At 46.6% G+C, this 18961-nt stretch overlaps 8 non-coding genes and 26 pseudogenes across 8 annotated transcripts; all 34 read right to left on the reverse strand.

Annotated features, from left to right (window-relative positions):
- Nucleotides 1-713: 713 nt before the first annotated feature.
- On the reverse strand, nucleotides 714-832 carry LOC148243631 (5S ribosomal RNA; annotated as a pseudogene).
- A 204-nt stretch (nucleotides 833-1036) lies between these two features.
- On the reverse strand, nucleotides 1037-1155 carry LOC148243632 (5S ribosomal RNA; annotated as a pseudogene).
- A 203-nt stretch (nucleotides 1156-1358) lies between these two features.
- Nucleotides 1359-1477, reverse strand: LOC148243633 (5S ribosomal RNA; annotated as a pseudogene).
- A 527-nt stretch (nucleotides 1478-2004) lies between these two features.
- LOC148243634 (5S ribosomal RNA) lies at nucleotides 2005-2123 on the reverse strand. Its single transcript, XR_015815684.1, has one exon. It is a non-coding gene; the product is annotated as a 5S ribosomal RNA (ribosomal RNA).
- An 805-nt stretch (nucleotides 2124-2928) lies between these two features.
- LOC148243635 (5S ribosomal RNA) lies at nucleotides 2929-3047 on the reverse strand (annotated as a pseudogene).
- A 205-nt stretch (nucleotides 3048-3252) lies between these two features.
- Nucleotides 3253-3371, reverse strand: LOC148243636 (5S ribosomal RNA; annotated as a pseudogene).
- A 561-nt stretch (nucleotides 3372-3932) lies between these two features.
- LOC148243637 (5S ribosomal RNA) lies at nucleotides 3933-4051 on the reverse strand. The gene has a single exon (XR_015814460.1). It is a non-coding gene; the product is annotated as a 5S ribosomal RNA (ribosomal RNA).
- Nucleotides 4052-4256: 205 nt separating this feature from the next.
- On the reverse strand, nucleotides 4257-4375 carry LOC148243638 (5S ribosomal RNA; annotated as a pseudogene).
- A 559-nt stretch (nucleotides 4376-4934) lies between these two features.
- LOC148243639 (5S ribosomal RNA) lies at nucleotides 4935-5053 on the reverse strand. The gene has a single exon (XR_015814938.1). It is a non-coding gene; the product is annotated as a 5S ribosomal RNA (ribosomal RNA).
- Nucleotides 5054-5616: 563 nt separating this feature from the next.
- On the reverse strand, nucleotides 5617-5735 carry LOC148243640 (5S ribosomal RNA). The gene has a single exon (XR_015815970.1). It is a non-coding gene; the product is annotated as a 5S ribosomal RNA (ribosomal RNA).
- A 206-nt stretch (nucleotides 5736-5941) lies between these two features.
- Nucleotides 5942-6060, reverse strand: LOC148243641 (5S ribosomal RNA; annotated as a pseudogene).
- Nucleotides 6061-6264: 204 nt separating this feature from the next.
- Nucleotides 6265-6383, reverse strand: LOC148243642 (5S ribosomal RNA; annotated as a pseudogene).
- A 209-nt stretch (nucleotides 6384-6592) lies between these two features.
- Nucleotides 6593-6711, reverse strand: LOC148243643 (5S ribosomal RNA; annotated as a pseudogene).
- A 205-nt stretch (nucleotides 6712-6916) lies between these two features.
- Nucleotides 6917-7035, reverse strand: LOC148243644 (5S ribosomal RNA; annotated as a pseudogene).
- A 560-nt stretch (nucleotides 7036-7595) lies between these two features.
- Nucleotides 7596-7714, reverse strand: LOC148243645 (5S ribosomal RNA; annotated as a pseudogene).
- A 205-nt stretch (nucleotides 7715-7919) lies between these two features.
- Nucleotides 7920-8038, reverse strand: LOC148243646 (5S ribosomal RNA; annotated as a pseudogene).
- A 562-nt stretch (nucleotides 8039-8600) lies between these two features.
- LOC148243647 (5S ribosomal RNA) lies at nucleotides 8601-8719 on the reverse strand (annotated as a pseudogene).
- Nucleotides 8720-8923: 204 nt separating this feature from the next.
- On the reverse strand, nucleotides 8924-9041 carry LOC148243648 (5S ribosomal RNA; annotated as a pseudogene).
- Nucleotides 9042-9602: 561 nt separating this feature from the next.
- Nucleotides 9603-9721, reverse strand: LOC148243649 (5S ribosomal RNA; annotated as a pseudogene).
- Nucleotides 9722-9926: 205 nt separating this feature from the next.
- Nucleotides 9927-10045, reverse strand: LOC148243650 (5S ribosomal RNA; annotated as a pseudogene).
- A 1238-nt stretch (nucleotides 10046-11283) lies between these two features.
- LOC148243651 (5S ribosomal RNA) lies at nucleotides 11284-11402 on the reverse strand (annotated as a pseudogene).
- A 205-nt stretch (nucleotides 11403-11607) lies between these two features.
- Nucleotides 11608-11726, reverse strand: LOC148243652 (5S ribosomal RNA; annotated as a pseudogene).
- A 563-nt stretch (nucleotides 11727-12289) lies between these two features.
- Nucleotides 12290-12408, reverse strand: LOC148243653 (5S ribosomal RNA; annotated as a pseudogene).
- A 209-nt stretch (nucleotides 12409-12617) lies between these two features.
- Nucleotides 12618-12736, reverse strand: LOC148243654 (5S ribosomal RNA; annotated as a pseudogene).
- A 202-nt stretch (nucleotides 12737-12938) lies between these two features.
- On the reverse strand, nucleotides 12939-13056 carry LOC148243655 (5S ribosomal RNA; annotated as a pseudogene).
- A 1241-nt stretch (nucleotides 13057-14297) lies between these two features.
- Nucleotides 14298-14416, reverse strand: LOC148243656 (5S ribosomal RNA). The gene has a single exon (XR_015815831.1). It is a non-coding gene; the product is annotated as a 5S ribosomal RNA (ribosomal RNA).
- A 565-nt stretch (nucleotides 14417-14981) lies between these two features.
- Nucleotides 14982-15100, reverse strand: LOC148243657 (5S ribosomal RNA). Its single transcript, XR_015814484.1, has one exon. It is a non-coding gene; the product is annotated as a 5S ribosomal RNA (ribosomal RNA).
- Nucleotides 15101-15626: 526 nt separating this feature from the next.
- Nucleotides 15627-15745, reverse strand: LOC148243658 (5S ribosomal RNA; annotated as a pseudogene).
- A 209-nt stretch (nucleotides 15746-15954) lies between these two features.
- Nucleotides 15955-16073, reverse strand: LOC148243659 (5S ribosomal RNA; annotated as a pseudogene).
- A 204-nt stretch (nucleotides 16074-16277) lies between these two features.
- Nucleotides 16278-16395, reverse strand: LOC148243660 (5S ribosomal RNA; annotated as a pseudogene).
- Nucleotides 16396-16955: 560 nt separating this feature from the next.
- LOC148243661 (5S ribosomal RNA) lies at nucleotides 16956-17074 on the reverse strand (annotated as a pseudogene).
- A 562-nt stretch (nucleotides 17075-17636) lies between these two features.
- Nucleotides 17637-17755, reverse strand: LOC148243662 (5S ribosomal RNA). The gene has a single exon (XR_015814960.1). It is a non-coding gene; the product is annotated as a 5S ribosomal RNA (ribosomal RNA).
- A 209-nt stretch (nucleotides 17756-17964) lies between these two features.
- Nucleotides 17965-18083, reverse strand: LOC148243663 (5S ribosomal RNA; annotated as a pseudogene).
- Nucleotides 18084-18643: 560 nt separating this feature from the next.
- Nucleotides 18644-18762, reverse strand: LOC148243664 (5S ribosomal RNA). Its single transcript, XR_015815081.1, has one exon. It is a non-coding gene; the product is annotated as a 5S ribosomal RNA (ribosomal RNA).
- Nucleotides 18763-18961: the final 199 nt, after the last annotated feature.

An 18961-nucleotide genomic window follows, 5' to 3' on the forward strand; every position in this document is an offset into this window, starting at 1 on the left:
ATCGTCGAAAGAATCATCTGCAAAAAAATGTGTGCAACACGAGGACTTCCAAAGAAAATGGGTGAAATATAAGGACTTCGCAGGAGGTCACCCATCCTAGTGCTACTCTCGCCCAAGCACCCTTAACTTGCAGAGTTCTAATAGAATCCGTTGCACGTGTGCTGGTATGATTGCTCATGTTTCATTCTGCGCTGCAAATACATACACTTTTTCTCCCTCCATCCCCCCTCCCGTCATTTGTTTCCTTGTGCGTGCACTATGCATCTCTCCTTCTCATTCTAATATCGATTAAAATGCCCCTGCTTCTTGACTCACATTTGCGTATAAACCAGTGTACCCTAGTTCCAGTCGCGCATAACGTCGAACGACCCGTCTGAAAAAAAAAATAGTGCGTCATGAGGACTTCCCAGGAGGTCACCCATCTAAGTATTACTATGGCCCAAGCACACTTAACTGAGTAGTTCTGATGGGATCCGGTGCATTTGTGCTGGTATGATCGCACCTGTTTAATTTTGCGTTGCAAATACATAAACTCATTCCCCTTTCTTCCCCCTCCCGTCATTTGTTTCCTTGTGCGTGCGCACTGCACCTCTCGTTCTCATTCAAATATCAAGTAAAATGCCACGGCGCCGTGACTCACATTCGTGAATAAATCTGCGGACCATAATTAAAGTTGCGCGTAACGTCGAACGACACATCTGAAAAAAAAAAAATAGGTGCAACACGAGAACTTCCCAGGAGGTAACCCATCATTGTACTACTTTCTCCAAAGCACACTTAACTGTGGAGTTCTGATGGGATCCGGTGCGTTAGTGCTGGTGTGACCGCACCTGTTTAATTTCGTGCTGAAAATACATGCACTCCTTCTTCCCTCCCCCCCTCCCATCATTTGTTTCCTTGTGCGTTCACACTGCACCTCTCCTTCTCGTTCTAATATCGATTAAAATGCCCCTGCTTCTTGACTCACATTTGCGTGTAAACCAGCGGACCCCAGTTCCAGTCGCGCGTAACGTCGAACGACCCGTCTGAAAAAAAATTGGTGTGACACGAAGACTTCCCAGGAGGTCACCCATCCGAGTACTACTCTCGCCCAAGCACACTTAACTGCGGAGTTTTGATGGGATCCGGTGCATTAGTGCTGGTATGATCGCACCCGTTTAATTTCGCGCTGCAAATACATAAACGCCTTCTCCTTTCTTCCCCCTCCCGTCATTTGTTTCCTTGTGCGTGCGCACTGCACCTCCCGTGCTCGTTCTAATATCAGGTAAAATACTATGGTGCCGTGACTCAAATTTGCGAATAAACCTGAGGACTATAATTCAAAAAAATAGGTGCAACACGAGGACTTCACAAGAAAATGGGTGAAATATAAGGACTTCGCAGGAGGTAACCCATGCTAGTACTACCCTCGCCCAAGCACCCTTACCTACGGAGTTCTGATAGAATCCGTTGCATTAGTGCTGGTATGATCGCACCTGTTTAATTTCGCGCTGCAAATACATAAACGCCTTCTCCTTTCTTCCCCCTCCCGTCATTTGTTTCCTTGTGCGTGCGCACTGCACCTCCCGTGCTCGTTCTAATATCAGGTAAAATACTATGGTGCCGTGACTCAAATTTGCGAATAAACCTGAGGACTATAATTCAAAAAAATGGGTGCAACACGAGGACTTCACAAGAAAATGGGTGAAATATAAGGACTTCGCAGGAGGTAACCCATGCTAGTACTACCCTCGCCCACGCACCCTTACCTACGGAGTTCTGATAGAATCCGTTGCATTAGTGCTGGTATGATCGCACCTGTTTCATTTCGTGCTGAAAATACATACACTCCTTCTCCTTCCCTCCCCCTCCCGTCAATTGTTTCCTTGTGCGTTCACACTGCACCTCTCCTTCTCGTTCTAATATCGATTAAAATGCCCCTGCTTCTTGACTCACATTTGCGTGTAAACCAGCGGACCCCAGTTCAAGTCGCGCGTAACGTCGAACGACCCGTCTGAAAAAAAATTGGTGCGACACGAGGACTTCCCAAGAGGTCACCCATCCGAGTACTACTCTCGCCCAAGCACACTTAACTGCGGAGTTCTGATGGGATCCGGTGCATTAGTGCTGGTATGATCGCACCCGTTTAATTTCGCGCTGCAAATACATAAACGCCTTCTCCTTTCTTCCCCCTCCCGTCATTTGTTTCCTTGTGCGTGCGCACTGCACCTCCCGTGCTCGTTCAAATATCAGGTAAAATACTATGGTGTCGTGACTCAAATTTGCGAATAAACCTGCGGACCATAATTAAAGTCGCGAAAGGTCGAACGGCACATCTGAAAAAAAGAAAATGGGTGCAACACGAGAACTTCCCAGGAGGTAACCCATCATTGTACTACTTTCACCAAAGCAACTTAACTGCGGAGTTCTGATGGGATCCGGTGCATTTGTGCTGGTGTGACCGCGCCTGTTTAATTTCGTGCTAAAAATACATACACTCCTTCTTCCCTCCCTCCCTCCCATCATTTGTTTCCTTGTGCGTTCACACTGCATATCTCCTTCTCGTTCTAATATCGATTAAAATTCCCCTCATTCTTGACTCACATTTACGTATAAACCAGCGGACCATAGTTCCAGTCGCGCGTAACGTCGAACGACCTTAACTGCAGAGTTCTGATTGGATCTAGTGCATTAGTGCTGGTATGATGCCATTTGTTTAATTTTGCGCTTCAAATACATACACTCCTTCTCTTTTCTTCCTTCTCCCGTCATTTGTTTCCTTGTGCTTGCGCACTGCACCTCCCGTTCTCGTTCACATATCAAGTAAAATGCCACGGCGTCGTGACTCACATTTGCGAATAAACCTGAGGACCATAAATCAAGTCGCGCGTAACGTCGAAAGAATCATCTGCAAAAAGATGGGTGCAACACGAGGACCTCCCAAGAAAATGGGTGAAATATAAGGACTTCGTAGGAGGTCACCCATCCGAGTACTTTTCTCGCCCAAGCACCCTTAACTGCGGAGTTCTGATAGAATCCGTTGTATTAGTGCTGGTATGATCGCACCTGTTTCATTTCGTGCTGAAAATACATACACTCCCTCTCCTTCCCTCCCCCTCCCATCGATTGTTTCCTTGTGCGTTCACACTGCACCTCTTCTTCTCGTTCTAATATCGATTAAAATGCCCCTGCTTCTTGACTCACATTTGCGTATAAACCAGCGGACCCTAGTTCCAGTCGCGCGTAAAGTCGAACGACATATCTGAAAAAAAATTGTTGCGATACGAGGACTTCCCAGGAGGTCACCCATCCGAGTACTACTCTCGCCCAAGCACAGTTAACTGCGGAGTTCTGATGGGATCCGGTGCATTAGTGCTGGTATGATAGAACCCGTTTAATTTCGCGCTGCAAATACATAAATTCCTTCTCCTTTCTTCCCCCTCCCGTCATTTGTTTCCTTGTGCGTGCGCACTGCACCTCCCGTGCTCGTTCTAATATAAAGTAAAATGCTACGGTGCCGTGACTCACATTTGCGAATAAACCTGAGGACCATAATTCAAGTCGCGCGTATCGTCGAAAGAATCATCTGCAAAACAATGGGTGAAACACGAGGACTTCCTAAGAAAATGGGTGAAATATAAGGACTTCGCAGGAGGTCACCCATCCTAGTGCTACTCTCGCCCAAACACCCTTAACTTGCGGAGTTCTGATAGAACCCGTTGCATTGGTGCTGGTATGATTGCTCATGTTTCATTCTGCGCTGCAAATACATACACTTTTTCTCCCTCCATCCCCCGTCCCTTCATTTGTTTCCTTGTGCATACACTCTGCATCTCTCCTTCTCGTTCTAATATCAAGTAATATGCCCCGGCACCGTGACTCACCTTTATAAATGAACCAGCGGTTTATAATTCCATTCGCGCGTAACGTCGAACAACCCATCCGAAAAAAAATATGTGCAACACGAGGGCTTCCCAGGTGGTCACCCACCCAAGTACTACCCTCGCCCAAGCACACTTAACTGCGGAGTTCTGATGGGATCCGGAGCTTTAGTGCTGCTATGATCGCACCTTTTTAATTTTTCGCTGTAAATACATACACTCCTTCTCCTTTCTTCCCCCTCCCGTCATTTGTTTCCTTGTGCGTTCACACTTCACCTCTCATTCTCGTTCTAATATCGATTAAAATGACCCTGCTTCTTGACTCACATTTGCGTATAAACCAGCGGACCCCAGTTCCAGTCGCGCGTAACGTCGAACGACCCGTCTGAAAAAAAATTTGTGCGACACAAGGACTTCCCAGGAGGTCACCCATCCGAGTACTAATCTCGCCCAAGCACACTTCACTGCGAAGTTCTGATGGGATCCGATGCATTAGTGCTGGTATGATCGCACCAGTTTAATTTCGCGCTGCAAATACATAAACTCATTCCCCTTTCTTCCCCCTCCCGTCATTTGTTTCCTTGTGCGTGCGCACTGCACCTCCCGTTCTCGTTCTAATATAAAGTAAAATGCTAAAGCGCCGTGAATCACATTTGCGAATAAACCTGAGGACCATAATTCAAGTCGCGCGTAACATCGAAAGAATCATCTGCAAAAAAATGGGTGCAACACGAGAACTTCACAAGAAAATGGGTGAAATATAAGGACTTCGCAGGAGGTAACCCATGCTAGTACTACTCTCGCCCAAGCACCCTTACCTACGGAGTTCTGATAGAATCCGTTGCATTAGTGCTGGTATGATTGCACCTGTTTCATTTCGTGCTGAAAATACATACACTCCTTCTCTTTCCCTCCCCCTCCCATCAATTGTTTCCTTGTGCGTTCACACTGCACCTCTCCTTCTCGTTCTAATATCGATTAAAATGCCTCTGCTTCTTGACTCACATTTGCGGATAAACCAGCGGACACTAGTTCCAGTCGCGCGTAACGTCGAACGACCCGTCTGAAAAAAAATTGGTGCGACACGAGGACTTCCCAGGAGGTCACCCATCTGAGTACTACTCTCGCCCAAGCACACTTAACTGCGGAGTTCTGACGGGATCTGGTGCATTAGTGCTGGTATGATCGCACCCGTTTAATTCTGTGCTGCAAATGCATAAACTCCTTCTCCTTTCTTCCCCCTCCCGTCATTTGTCTCCTTGTGCATGCGCACTGCACCTCCCGTGCTCGTTCTAATATAAAGTAAAATGCTACGGTTCCGTGACTCATATTAGCGAATAAACCTAAGGACCATAATTCAAGTCGGGAGTATCGTCGAAAGAATCATCTGCAAAAAAATGGGTGCAACACGAGGACTTCCTAAGAAAATGGGTGAAATATAAGGACTTCGCAAGAGGTCACCCATCCTAGTGCTACTCTCGCCCAATGACCCTTAACTTGCGGAGTTCTGATAGAATCCGTTGCATTGGTGCTGGTATGATTGCTCATGTTTCATTCTGTGCTGCAAATACATACATTTTTTCTCCCTCCATCCCCCCTCCCGTCATTTGTTTCCTTATGCGTGCACTCTGCATCTCTCATTCTTGTTCTAATATCGATTAAAATGTCCCTGCTTCTTGACTCACATTTGCGTATAAACCAGTGGACCCTAGTTCCAGTCGCGCGTAACGTCGAACGACCCGTCTGAAAAAAAAAATTAGTGCGACACGAGAACTTCCCAGGAGGTCACCCATCTTAGTACTACTCTCGCCCAAGCACACTTAACTGCGGAGTTCTGATGGGATCCGGTGCATTAGTGCTGGTATGAACGCACCTATTTAATGTTGCGCTGCAAATACATAAACTCCTCCTTTCTTCCCCCTCTCGTCATTTGTTTCCTTGTGCGTGCGCACTGCACCTCCCGTTCTCGTTCAAATATCAAGTAAAATGCCACGGCGCCGTGACTCACATTTGCGAATAAATCTGCGGAAAATAATTAATGTCGCGCGTAACGTCGAACGGCACATCTGAAAAAAAGAAAATGGGTGCAACATGAGAACTTCCCAGGAGGTAACCCATCATTGTACTACTTTCGTCAAAGCACACTTAACTGCGAAGTTCTGATGGGATCCGGTGCATTTGTGCTGGTGTGAGCGCACCTGTTTAATTTCGGGCTGAAAATACATACACTCCTTCTTCCCTCCCCCCCTCCTATCATTTGTTTCCTTGTGCATTCACACTGCACCTCTCCTTCTCGTTCCAATATCGATAAAAATGCCACAGATTCTTGACTCACATTTGCGTATAAACAAGCGGATTATAGTTCCAGTCGCACGTAACGTCGAACGACCCGTATCAAAAAAAATTGGTGCGACACGAGGACTTCCCAAGAGGTCACCCATCCGAGTACTGCTATCGCCCAAGCACACTTAACTGCGAAGTTCTGATGGGATCCGGGGCATTAGTGCTGGTATGACCGCACCCGTTTAATTTTGCGCTGCAAATACATAAACTCCTTCTCCTTTCTTCCCCCTCCCGTCATTTGTTTCCTTGTGCGTGCGCACTGCACCTCTCGTTCTCGTTCAAATATCAAGTAAAATACAACGGCGCTGTGACTCACATTTGCGAATAAATCTGCGGACCATAATTAAAGTCGCGCGTAACGTCGAACGGCACATCTGAAAAAAAGAAAATGGGTGCAACACGAGAACTTCCCAGGAGGTAACCCATCATTGTACTACTTTCGCCAAAGCACACTTAACTGCGGAGTTCTGATGGGATCCGGTGCATTTATGCTGGTGTGACCGCACCTGTTTATTTTCGTGCTGAAAATACATACACTCCTTCTTTCCTCCCCCCTCCCATCATTTGTTTCCTTTTGCGTTCACACTGCACCTATTCTTCTTGTTCTAATATCGATAAAAATGCCCCTGATTCTTGACTCACATTTGCGTATAAACCAGCGGACCATAGTTCCAGTCGCACCTAACGTCGAACGACCCATCTGAAAAAAAAAACTGTTGGGATACGAGGACTTCCCAAGAGGTCACCCATCCGAGTACTACTCTCGCCCAAGCACACTTAACTGCAGAGTTCTCATGGGATCCAGTGCAGTAGTGCTGGTATGATGCCACTTATATATTTTTGCGCTTCAAATACATACACTCATTCTCGTTTCTTCCTCATCCCGTCATTTGTTTCCTTGTGCGTGCGCACTGCACCTCCCGTACTCGTTCTAATATCAAGTAAAATGCCACGGCGCCGTGACTCACATTTGCAAATAAACTTGCGGACCATAAATCAAGTCGCGCATAACGTCGAAAGCATCATCTGCAAAAAGACGGGTGCAAGACGAGGACCTCCCAAGAAAATTGGTGAAATATAAGGACTTCGCAGGAGGTCACCCATCCGAGTACTTTTTTCGCCCAAGCACCCTTAACTGCGAAGTTCTGAAAGAATCCGTTGCATTAGTGCTGGTATGATCCCTCATGTTTCATTCTGCACTGCAAATACACACACTCTTTCTCCTCCCATCGCCCCTCCCGTCATTTGTTTCCTTGTGCGTGCACTCTGCATCTCTCTTTCTCGTTCTAATATCAAGTAATATGACCCGGCACCGTGACTCACCTTTGCAAATGAACCAGCGGTTTATAATTCCATTCGCGCGTAACGTCGAACAACCCATCCCAAAAAAAATAGGTGCAACACGAGGGCTTCCCAAGTCGTCACCCATCCGAGTACTACGCTCACCCAAGCACACTTAACTGCGGAGTTCTGATGGGATCCGGAGCTTTAGTGCTGGTAAGATCGCACCTGTTTAATTTCGCGCTGCAAATACATACACTCCTTCTCCTTTCTTCCCCCTCCCGTCATTTGTTTCCTTGTGCGTTCACACTTCACCTCTCATTCTCGTTCTAATATCGATTAAAATGCCCCTGCTTCTTGACTCACATTTGCGTATAAACCAGCGGACCCTAGTTCCAGACGCGCGTAACGTCGAAAGACCCGTCTGAAAAAAAATTGGTGCAACACGAGGACTTCCCAGGTGGTCACCCATCCGAGTACTAATCTCCCCCAAGCACACTTCACTGCAGAGTTCTGATGGGATCCGGTGCATTAGTGCTGGTATGATCGCACATGTTTAATTTGGCGCTGCAAATACATAAACTCATTCCCCTTTCTTCCCCCTCCCGTCATTTGTTTCCTTGTGCGTGCGCACTGTACCTCCCGTTCTCGTTCTAATATCAAGTAAAATGCCACGGCGCCGTGACTCACATTTGCGAATAAACCTGAGGACCATAATTCAAGTCGCGCGTAACGTCGAAAGAATCATCTGCAAAAAAATGGGTGCAACACGAGGACTTCACAAGAAAATGGGTGAAATATAAGGACTTCGCAGGAGGTAACCCATGCTAGTACTACTCTCGCCCAAGCACCCTTACCTGCGGAGTTCAGATAGAATCCGTTGCATTAGTGCTGGTATGATCGCACCTGTTTCATTTCACGCTGCAAATACATACACTCCTTTTCTTTTCTTTTCCCTCCCGTCATTTGTTTCCTTGTGCGTGCGCACTGCACCTCTCGTTCTCGTTCAAATATCAAGTAAAATCCATGGCGCCGTGACTCACATTTGCGAATAAACCTGCGGACCATAATTAAAGTCACGCGTAACGTCGAACGGCACATTTGAAAAAAAGAAAATGGGTGCAACACGAGAACTTCCCAGGAGGTAAACCATCATTGTACAACTTTCGCCAAAGCACACTTAACTGCGGAGTTCTGATGGGATCCGGTGCATTTGTGCTGGTGTGACCGCACCTGTTTAATTTTGTGTTGAAAATACATACACTCCTTCTTCCCTCCCCCCCTCCCATCATTTGTTTCCTTGTGCGTTCACACTGCACCTCTCCTTCTCGTTCTAATATCGATTAAAATGCCCCTGATTCTTGACTCATATTTGCGTATAAACCAGCGGACCATAGTTCCAGTCGCGCGTAACGTCAAACGACCCATCTGAAAAAAAATTGTTGCGATATGAGGACTTCCCAAGAGGTCACCCATCCGAGTACTACTCTCGCCCAAGCACACTTAACTGTAGAGTTCTGATGGGATCCAGTGCATTAGTGCTGGTATGATGCCACTTGTTTAATTTTGCGCTTCAAATACATACACTCCTTCTCTTTTCTTCCTCCTCCCATCATTTGTTTCCTTGTGCGTGCGCACTGCACCTCCCGTACTCATTCTAATATCAAGTAAAATGCCACGATGCCGTGACTCACATTTGCGAATAAACCTAAGGACCGTAAATCAAGTCGCGCGTAACGTCGAAAGAATCATCTGCAAAAAGATGGGTGCAACACGAGGACCTCCCAAGAAAATGGGTGAAATATAAGGACTTCGCAAGAGGTCACCCATCCGAGTACTTTTCTCGCCTAAGCACCCTTAACTGCGGAGTTCTGATAGAATCCGTTGCATTAGTGCTGGTATGATCCATCATGTTTCATTATGCACTGCAAATACATACACTCTTTCTCCTCCCATCCCCCCTCCTGTCATTTGTTTCCTTGTGCGTGCACTCTGCATCTCTCTTTCTCGTTCTAATATCAAGTAATATGCCCTGGCACCGTGACTCACCTTTGCAAATGAACCAGCGGTTTATAATTCCATTCGCGCGTAACGTCGAACAACCCATCCGAAAAAAAATAGGTGCAACACGAGGGCTTCCCAAGTTGTCACCCATCCGAGTACTACTCTCGCCCAAGCACACTTAACTGCGGAGTTCTGATGGGATCCGGGGCTTTAGTGCTGGTATGATCGAACATGTTTAATTTCGCGCTGCAAATACATACACTCCATCTCCTTTCTTCCCCCTCCCGTCATTTGTTTCCTTGTGCGTTCACACTTCACCTCTCATTCTCAATCTAATATCGATTAAAATGCCCCTGCTTCTTGACTCACATTTGCGTATAAACCAGCGGACCCTAGTTCTAGACGCGCGTAACGTCGAACGACCCATCTGAAAAAAAATTGGTGCAACACGAGGACTTCCCAGGAGGTCACCCATCCGAGTACTAATCTCGTCGAAGCACACTTCACTGCGGAGTTCTGATGGGATCCGATGTATTAGTGCCGGTATGATCGCACTTGTTTAATTTCGCGCTGCAAATACATAAACTCATTTCCCTTTCTTCCCCCTCCCGTCATTTGTTTCCCTGTGCGTGCGCACTGCACCTCCCGTTCTCGTTCTACTATCAAGTAAAATGCCACGGCGCCGTGACTCACATTTGCGAATAAACCTGAGGACCATAATTCAAGTCGCGTGTAACGTCGAACGAATCATCTGCAAAAAAAAGGGTGCAACACGAGGACTTCCTAAGAAAATTGGTAAAATATAAGGACTTCGCAGAAGGTAACCCATGCTAGAACTACTCTCGCCCAAGCACCCCTTACCTACGGAGTTCTGATAGAATCCGTTGCATTAGTGCTGGTATGATCGCACCTGTTTCATTTCGTGCTGAAAATACATACACTCCTTCTCCTTCCCTCCCCTTCCCATCAATTGTTTCCTTGTGCGTTCACACTGCACCTCTCCTTCTCGTTCTAATATCGATTAAAATGACCCTTCTTCCTGACTCACATTTGCGTATAAACCAGCGGACCCTCGTTCCAGTCGCGCGTAACGTCGAACGACCCGTTTGAAAAAAAATTGGTGCGACACGAGGATTTCCTAGCAGGTCACCCATCCAAGTACTACTCTCGCCCAAGCACACTTAACTGCAGAGTTCTCATGGGATCCAGTGCATTACTGCTGGTATGATGCCATTTGTTTAATTTTGCGCTTCAAATACATACACTCCTTCTCTTTTCTTCCTCATCCCGTCATTTGTTTCCTTGTGCGTGCGCACTGCACCTCCCGTACTCGTTCTAATATCAAGTAAAATGCCACGGCGCCATGACTCACATTTGCGAATAAACCTGCGCACCATAAATCAAGTCGTGCGTAACGTCGAAAGAATCATCTGCAAAAAGATGGGTGCAACACGAGGACCTCCCAAGAAAATGGGTGAAATATAAGGACTTCGCAGGAGGTCACCCATCCGAGTACTTTTCTCGCCCAAGCACCCTTAACTGCGGAGTTCTGATAGAATCCTTTGCATTAGTGCTGGTATGATCCCTCATGTTTCATTTTGCACTACAAATACATACACTCTTTCCCCTCCCATCCCCCCTCCCGTCATTTGTTTCCTTGTGCGTGCACTCTGCATCTCTCTTTCTCGTTCTAATATCAAGTAATATGCCCCGGCACCGTGACTCACCTTTGCAAATGAACCAGCGGTTTATAATTCCATTCGCGCGTAACGTCGAACAACCCATCCGAAAAAAATAGGTGCAACACGAGGGCTTCCCAAGTCGTCACCCATCCGAGTACTACTCTCGCCCAAGCACACTTAACTGCGGAGTTCTGATGGGATCCGGGGCTTTAGTGATGGTATGATCGCACCTGTTTAATTTCGCACTGCAAATACATACACTCCTTCTCCTTTCTTCCCCCTCCGGTCATTTGTTTCCTTGTGCGTTCACACTTCACCTCTCATTCTCGTTCTAATATCGATTAAAATGCCCCTGCTTCTTGACTCACATTTGCGTATAAACCAGTGGACCCTAATTCCAGTCGCGCGTAACGTCGAACGACCCGTCTGAAAAAAAATTGGTGCGACACGAGGACTTCCAAAGAGGTCACCCATCCGAGTACTACTCTCACCCAAGCACACTTAACTGCGGAGTTCTGATGGGATCCGGTGCATTAGTGCTGGAATGATTGCACCTGTTTAATTTCGCGCTGCAAATACATAAACTCATTCCCCTTTCGTCCCCCTCCCGTCATTTGTTTCCTTGTCCGTGCGCACTGTAGCTCCCGTTCTCGTTCTAATATCAAGTAAAATGCTACAGCACCGTGACTCACATTTGCGAATAAACCTGAGGACCATAATTCAAATCGCGCGTAATGTCGAAAGAAACATCTGCAACAAAATGGGTACAACACGAGGACTTCCTAAGAAAATGGGTGAAATATAAGGACTTCGCAGGAGGTCACCCATCCTAGTGCTACTCTCGCCCAAGCACCCTTAACTTGCGGAGTTCTGATAAAATCCGTTGCATTGGTGCTGGTATGATTGCTCATGTTTCATTCTGCGCTGCAAATACATACACTTTTTCTCCCTCCATCCCCCCTCCCATAATTTGTTTCCTTGTGCGTGCACTTTGCATCTCTCCTTCTCGTTCTAATATCGATTAAAATACCCCTGTTTCTTGACTCACATTTGCGTATAAACCAGTGGACCCTAGTTCCAGTCGCGCGTAACGTCGAACGACCCGTCTGAAAAGAAAAATTAGTGTGACACGAGTACTTCCCAGGAGGTCACCCATCCGAGTACGACTCTCGCCCAAGCACACTTAACTGCGGAGTTCTGATGGGATCCGGTGCATTAGTGCTGGTATGATCGCACCTGTTTAATTTTGCGCTGCAAATACATAAACTACTTCTCCTTTCTTCCCCCTCCCGTCATTTGTTTCCTTGTGCGTGCGCACTGCACCTCTCGTTCTCGTTCAAATATCAAGTAAAATGCCACAGCGTCGTGACTCACATTTGCGAATAAATCTGCAGACCATAATTAAAGTCGCACGTAACGTCGCACGGCACATCTGAAAAAAAGAAAATGGGTGCAACACGAGAACTTCCCATGAGGTAACCCATCATTGTACTACTTTCGTCAAAGCACACTTAACTGCGGAGTTCTGATGGGATCCGGTGCATTTGTGCTGGTGTGACCGCACCTGTTTAATTTCGTGCTGAAAATACATACACTCCTTCTTCCCTCCCCCCTCCCATCATTTGTTTCCTTGTGCGTTCACACTGCACCTCTCCTTCTCGTTCTAATATCGATTAAAATGCCCCTGATTCTTGACTCACATTTCCGTATAAACAAGCGGACCATAGTTCCAGTCACTCGTAACGTCGAACGACCCATCTAAAAAAAATTGTTGCGATACGAAGACTTCCCAAGAGGTCACCCATCCGAGTACTATTCTCTCCCAAGCACACTTAACTGCAGAGTTCTGATGGGATCCAGTGCATTAGCGCTGGTATGATGCCACTTGTTTAATTTTGCGCTTCAATTACATACACTCCTTCTCTTTTCTTCCTCATCCCGTCATTTGTTTCCTTGTGCATGCGCACTGCACCTCCCGTACTCGTTCTAATATCAAGTAAAATGCCACGGCGCCGTGACTCACATTTGCGAATAAACCTACGGACCATAAATCAAGTCGCGCGTAACGTCGAAAGAATCATCTGCAAAAAGACGGGTGCAACACGAGGACCTTCCAAGAAAATGGGTGAAATATAAGGACTTCGCAGGAGGTCACCCATACGAGTACTTTTCTCGCCCAAGCACCCTTAACTGCGGAGTTCTGATAGAATCCGTTGCATTAGTGCTGGTATGATCCCTCATGTTTCATTCTGCACTGCAAATACATACACTCTTTCTCCTCCCATCCCCCCTCCCGTCATTTGTTTCCTTGTGCGTGCACTCTGCATCTCTCTTTCTCGTTCTAATATCAAGTAATATGCCCCGGCACCGTGACTCACCTTTGTAAATGAACCAGCAGGTTTATAATTCCATTCGCGCGTAACGTAGAATAACCCATCCGAAAAAAAATAGGTGCAACACGAGGGCTTCTCAGGTGGTCACCCATCCGAGTACTACCCTGGCCCAAGCGCACTTAACTGCGGAGTTTTGATGGGATCCGTAGCTTTAGTGCTGGTATGATGCCACTTGTTTAATTTTGCACTTCAACTACATACACTCCTTCTCTTTTCTTCCTCATCCCGTCATTTGTTTCCTTGTGCGTGCGCATTGCACCTCCCGTACTCGTTCTAATATCAAGTAAAATGCCACGGCGCCGTGACTCACATTTGCGAATAAACCTGCGGACCATAAATCAAGTCGCGTGTAACGTCAAAAGAATCATCTGCAAAAAGATGGGTGCAACACGAGGACCTCCCAAGAAAATGGGTGAAATATAAAGACTTCGCAGGAGGTCACCCATCCGAGTACTTTTCTCGCCCAAGCACCCTTAACTGCGGAGTTCTAATAGAATCCGTTGCATTAGTGCTGGTATGATCCCTCATGTTTCATTCTGCACTACAAATACATTCACTCTGTCTCCTTCCATCCCCCCTCCCGTCATTTGTTTCCTTGTGCGTGCACTCTGCATCTCTCTTTCTCGTTCTAATATCAAGTAATATGCCCCGGCATCGTGACTCACCTTTGCAAATGAACCAGCGGTTTATAATTCCATTCGCGCGTAACATCAAACAACCCATCCGAAAAAATATAGGTGCAACACGAGGGCTTCCCAGGTGGTCACCCATCCGAGTACTACTCTCGCCCAAGCACGCTTAACTGTGGAGTTCTGATGGGATCCGGAGCTTTAGTGCTGGTATGATCGCACCTGTTTAATTTTGCGCTGCAATTACATACACTCCTTCTCCTTTCTTCCCCCTCCCGTCATTTGTTTCCTTGTGCGTTCACACTTCACCTCTCGTTCTCGTTCTAATATCGATTAAAATGCCCCTGCTTCTTGACTCACATTTGCGTATAAACCAGCGGACCCTAGTTCCAGACGCGTGTAACGTCGAACGACCCGTCTGAAAAAAAATTGGTGCGACACAAGGACTTCATAAGAAAATGGGTGAAATATAAGGACTTCGCAGGTGGTAACTCATGCTAGTACTACTCTCGTCCAAGCTCCCTTACCTACGGAGTTCTGATAGAATCCGTTGCATTAGTGCTGGTATGATCGCACTTGTTTCATTTCGTGCTGAAAATACATACACTCCTTCTCCTTCTCCTTCCCTCCCCCTCCCACCAATTGTTTCCTTGTGCGTTCACACTGCACCGCTCCTTCTCGTTCTAATATCGATTAAAATGCCCGTGCTTTTTGACTCACATTTGCGTATAAACTAGCGGACCCTAGTTCCAGTCGCGCGTAACGTCGAACGACCCGTCTGAAAAAAAATTAGTGCGACACGAGGACTTCCCAGGAGGTCACCCATCCTAGTACTACTCTCGCCCAAGCACACTTAACTACGGAGTTCTGATGGGATCCGGTTCATTAGTGCTGGTATGATCGCACCCATTTAATTCTGCGCTGCAAATACATAAACTCCTTCTCCTTTCTTTTCCCTCCCGTGCTCGTTCTAATATCAAGTAAAATGCTACGGTGCTGTGACTCACATTTGCGAATAAACCTGAGGACCATAATTCAAGTCGCGCGTATCGTCGAAAGAATCATCTGCAAAAAAATGGGTGCAACACGAGGACTTCCTGAGAAAATGGGTGAAATATAAGGACTTCGCTAGATGTCACCCATCCTAGTGCTACTCTCGCCCAAGCACCCTTAACTTGCGGAGTCTTGATAGAATCCGTTGCATTGGTGCTGGTATGATTGCTCATGTTTCATTCTGCGCTACAAATACATACACTTTTTCTCCCTCCATCCCCCCTCCCGTCATTTGTTTCCTTGTGCGTGCACTCTGCATCTCTCCTTCTCGTTCTAATATCGATTAAAATGCCCCTGCTTCTTGACTCACATTTGCGTATAAACCAGTGGACCCTAGTTCCAGTCGCGCGTAACGTCGAACGACTCGTCTGAAAAAAAAAATTAGTATGACACGAGGACTTCGCAGGAGGTCACCCATCCGAGTACTACTCTCGCCCAAGCACACTTATCTGCGGAGTTCATATCGGATCTGTTGCATTAGTGCTGGTATGATCGCACCAGTTTAATTTCGCGCTGCAAATACATAAACTCCTTCTCCTTTCTTCCCCCTCCCGTCATTTGTTTCCTTGTGCGTGCGCACTGCACCTCTCGTTCTCGTTCAAATATCAAGTAAAATGCCACGGCGCCGTGACTCACATTTGCGAATAAATCTGCGGACCATAATTAAGGTCGCGCGTAAGGTCGAACGACACATCTGAAAAAAAGAAAATGGGTGCAACACGAGAACTTCCCAAGAGGTAACCCATCATTGTACTACTTTCGCCAAAGCACACTTAACTGCGGAGTTCTGATGGGATCTGGTGCATTTGTGCTGGTGTGACCGCACCTGTTTAATTTCGTGCTGAAAATACATACACTCCTTCTTCCCTCCCCCCCTCCCATCATTTGTTTCCTTGTGCGTTCACATTGCACCTCTCCTTCTCGTCTTAATATCGATTAAAATGCCCCTGATTCTTGACTCACATTTGCGTATAAACCAGCGGACCATAGTTCCAGTCGCGCATAACGTCGAACAACCCATCTGAAATAAAATTGTTGCGATACGAGGACTTCCCAAGAGGTCACCCATCCGAGTACTACACTCGCCCAAGCACACTTAACTGCAGAGTTCTCATGGGATCCAGTGCATTAGTGCTGGTATGATGCCACTTCTTTAATTTTGCGCTTCAAATACATACACTCCTTCTCTTTTCTTCCTCCTCCCGTCATTTGTTTCCTTGTGCGTGCGTAATGCACCTCCCGTACTCGTTCTAATATCAAGTAAAATGCCACGGCGCCGTGACTCACATTTGCGAATAAACCTGAGGACCATAATTCAAGTCGCGCGTAACGTCGAAAGAATCATCTGCAAAAAAATGGGTGCAACACGAGGACTTCACAAGAAAATGGGTGAAATATAAGGACTTCGCAGGAGGTAACCCATGCTATTACTACTCTCGCCCAAGCACCCTTACCTACGGAGTTCTGATAGAATCCGTTGCATTAGTGCTGGTATGATCGCACCTGTTTCATTTCTTGCTGAAAATACATACACTCCTTCTCCTTCCTTCCCCCTTCCATCAATTGTTTCCTTGTGCGTTCACACTGCACCTCTCCTTCTCGTTCTAATAGCGATTAAAATGCCCCTGCTTCTTGACTCACATTTGCGTATAAACCAGCGGATTCTAGTTCTAGTCGCGCGTAACGTCGAACGACCCGTCTGAAAAAAAATTGGTGAGACACGAGGACTTCCCAGGAGATCACCAATCCGAGTACTACTCTCGCCAAAGCACACTTAACTGCGGAGTTCTGACGGGATCCGGTGCATTACTGCTGGTATGATCGCACCCGTTTAATTCCGCGCTGCAAATACATAAACTCCTTCTCCTTTCTTCCCCCTCCCGTCATTTGTTTCCTTGTGCGTGCGCACTGCACCTCTCGTACTCCTTCTAATATAAAGTAAAATGCTAGGGTGCCGTGACTCACATTTGCGAATAAACCTGAGGACCATAATTCAAGTCGCGCGTATCGTCGAAAGAATCATTTGCAAAAAAATGGGTGGAAAACGAGGACTTCCTAAGAAAATGGGTGAAATATAAGGACTTCGCATGAGGTCACCCATCCTAGTGCTACTCTCGCCCAAGCACCCTTAACTTGCGGAGTTCTGATAGAATCCGTTGCATTGGTGCTGGTATGATTGCTCATGTTTCATTCTGCGCTGCAAATACATACACGTTTTCTCCCTCCATCCCCCCTCCCGTCATTTGTTTCCTTGTGCGTGCACTCCGCATCTCTCCTTCTCGTTCTAATATCGATTAAAATGCCCCTGCTTCTTAACTCACATTTGCGTATAAACCAGTGGACCCTAGTTTCAGTCGCGCGTAACGTCGAACGACCCGTCTGAAAAAAAAATTAGTGCGACACGAGGACTTCCTAAGAGGTCACCCATCCGAGTACTACTCTCGCCCATGCACACTTAACTGCGGAGTTCTGATGGGATCCGGTGCATTAGTGCTGGTATGATCGCACCTGTTTAATTTTGCGCTGCAAATACATAAACTCCTTCTCCTTTCTTCCCCCTCCCGTCATTTGTTTCCTTGTGCGTGCACACTGCACCTCTCGTTCTCGTTCAAATATCAAGTAAAATGCCACGACACCGTGACTCACATTTGCGAATAAATCTGCGGACCATAATAAAAGTAGCGCGTAAAGTCGTACGGCACATCTGAAAAAAAGAAAATTGGTGCAACACGAGAACTTCCCACGAGGTAACCCATCATTGTACTACTTCCGCCAAAGAACACTTAACTGCGGAGTTCTGATGAGATCCGGTGCATTTGTGCTGGTATGATCGCACCCGTTTAATTTTGCGCTACAAATACATAAACTCATTCCCCTTTCTTCCCCCTCCCGTCATTTGTTTCCTTGTGCGTGCGGACTGCACCTCCTGTTCTCGTTCTAATATCAAGTAAAACGCCACGGTGCCGTGACTCACATTTGCGAATAAACCTGAGGACCATAATTCAAGTCGCGCGTTACGTCGAAAGAATTATCTGCAAAAAAATGGGTGCAATACGAGGACTTCACAAGAAAATGGGTGAAATATAAGGACTTCGCAGGAGGTAACCCATGCTAGTACTACTCTCGCCCAAGCACCCTTACCTACGGAGTTCTGATCCAATCCGTTGCATTAGTTCTGGTATGATCCCTCATGTTTCATTCTGCACTGCAAATACATACACTCTTTCTCCTTCCATCCCCCCTCCCGTCATTTGTTTCCTTGTGCGTGCACTCTGCATCTCTCTTTCTCGTTCTAATATCAAGTAATATGCCCCGGCACCGTGACTGACCTTTGCAAATGAACCAGCGATTTATAATTCCATTCGTGCGTAACGTCGAACAACCCATCCGAAAGAAAATAGGTGCAACACGAGGGCTTCCCACGTGGTCACCCATCCGAGTACTACTCTCGCCCAAGCACACTTAACTACGGAGTTCTGATGGGATCCGGAGCTTTAGTGCTGGTATGATCGAACCTGTTTAATTTCACGCTGCAAATACATACACTCCTTCTCCTTTCTTCCCCCTCCCATCATTTGTTTCCTTGTGCGTTCACACTTCACCTCTCATTCTCGTTCTAATATCGATTAAAATGCCCCTGCTTCTTGACTCAGATTTGCGTATAAACCAGCGGATCCTAGTTCCAGATGTGCGTAACGTTGAACGACCCGTCTGAA

Source organism: Carica papaya, chromosome 8 (assembly GCF_054855325.1).
Source record: "Carica papaya isolate Zhongbai chromosome 8, ASM5485532v1, whole genome shotgun sequence".
Taxonomy (NCBI): Eukaryota; Viridiplantae; Streptophyta; class Magnoliopsida; order Brassicales; family Caricaceae; genus Carica; species Carica papaya.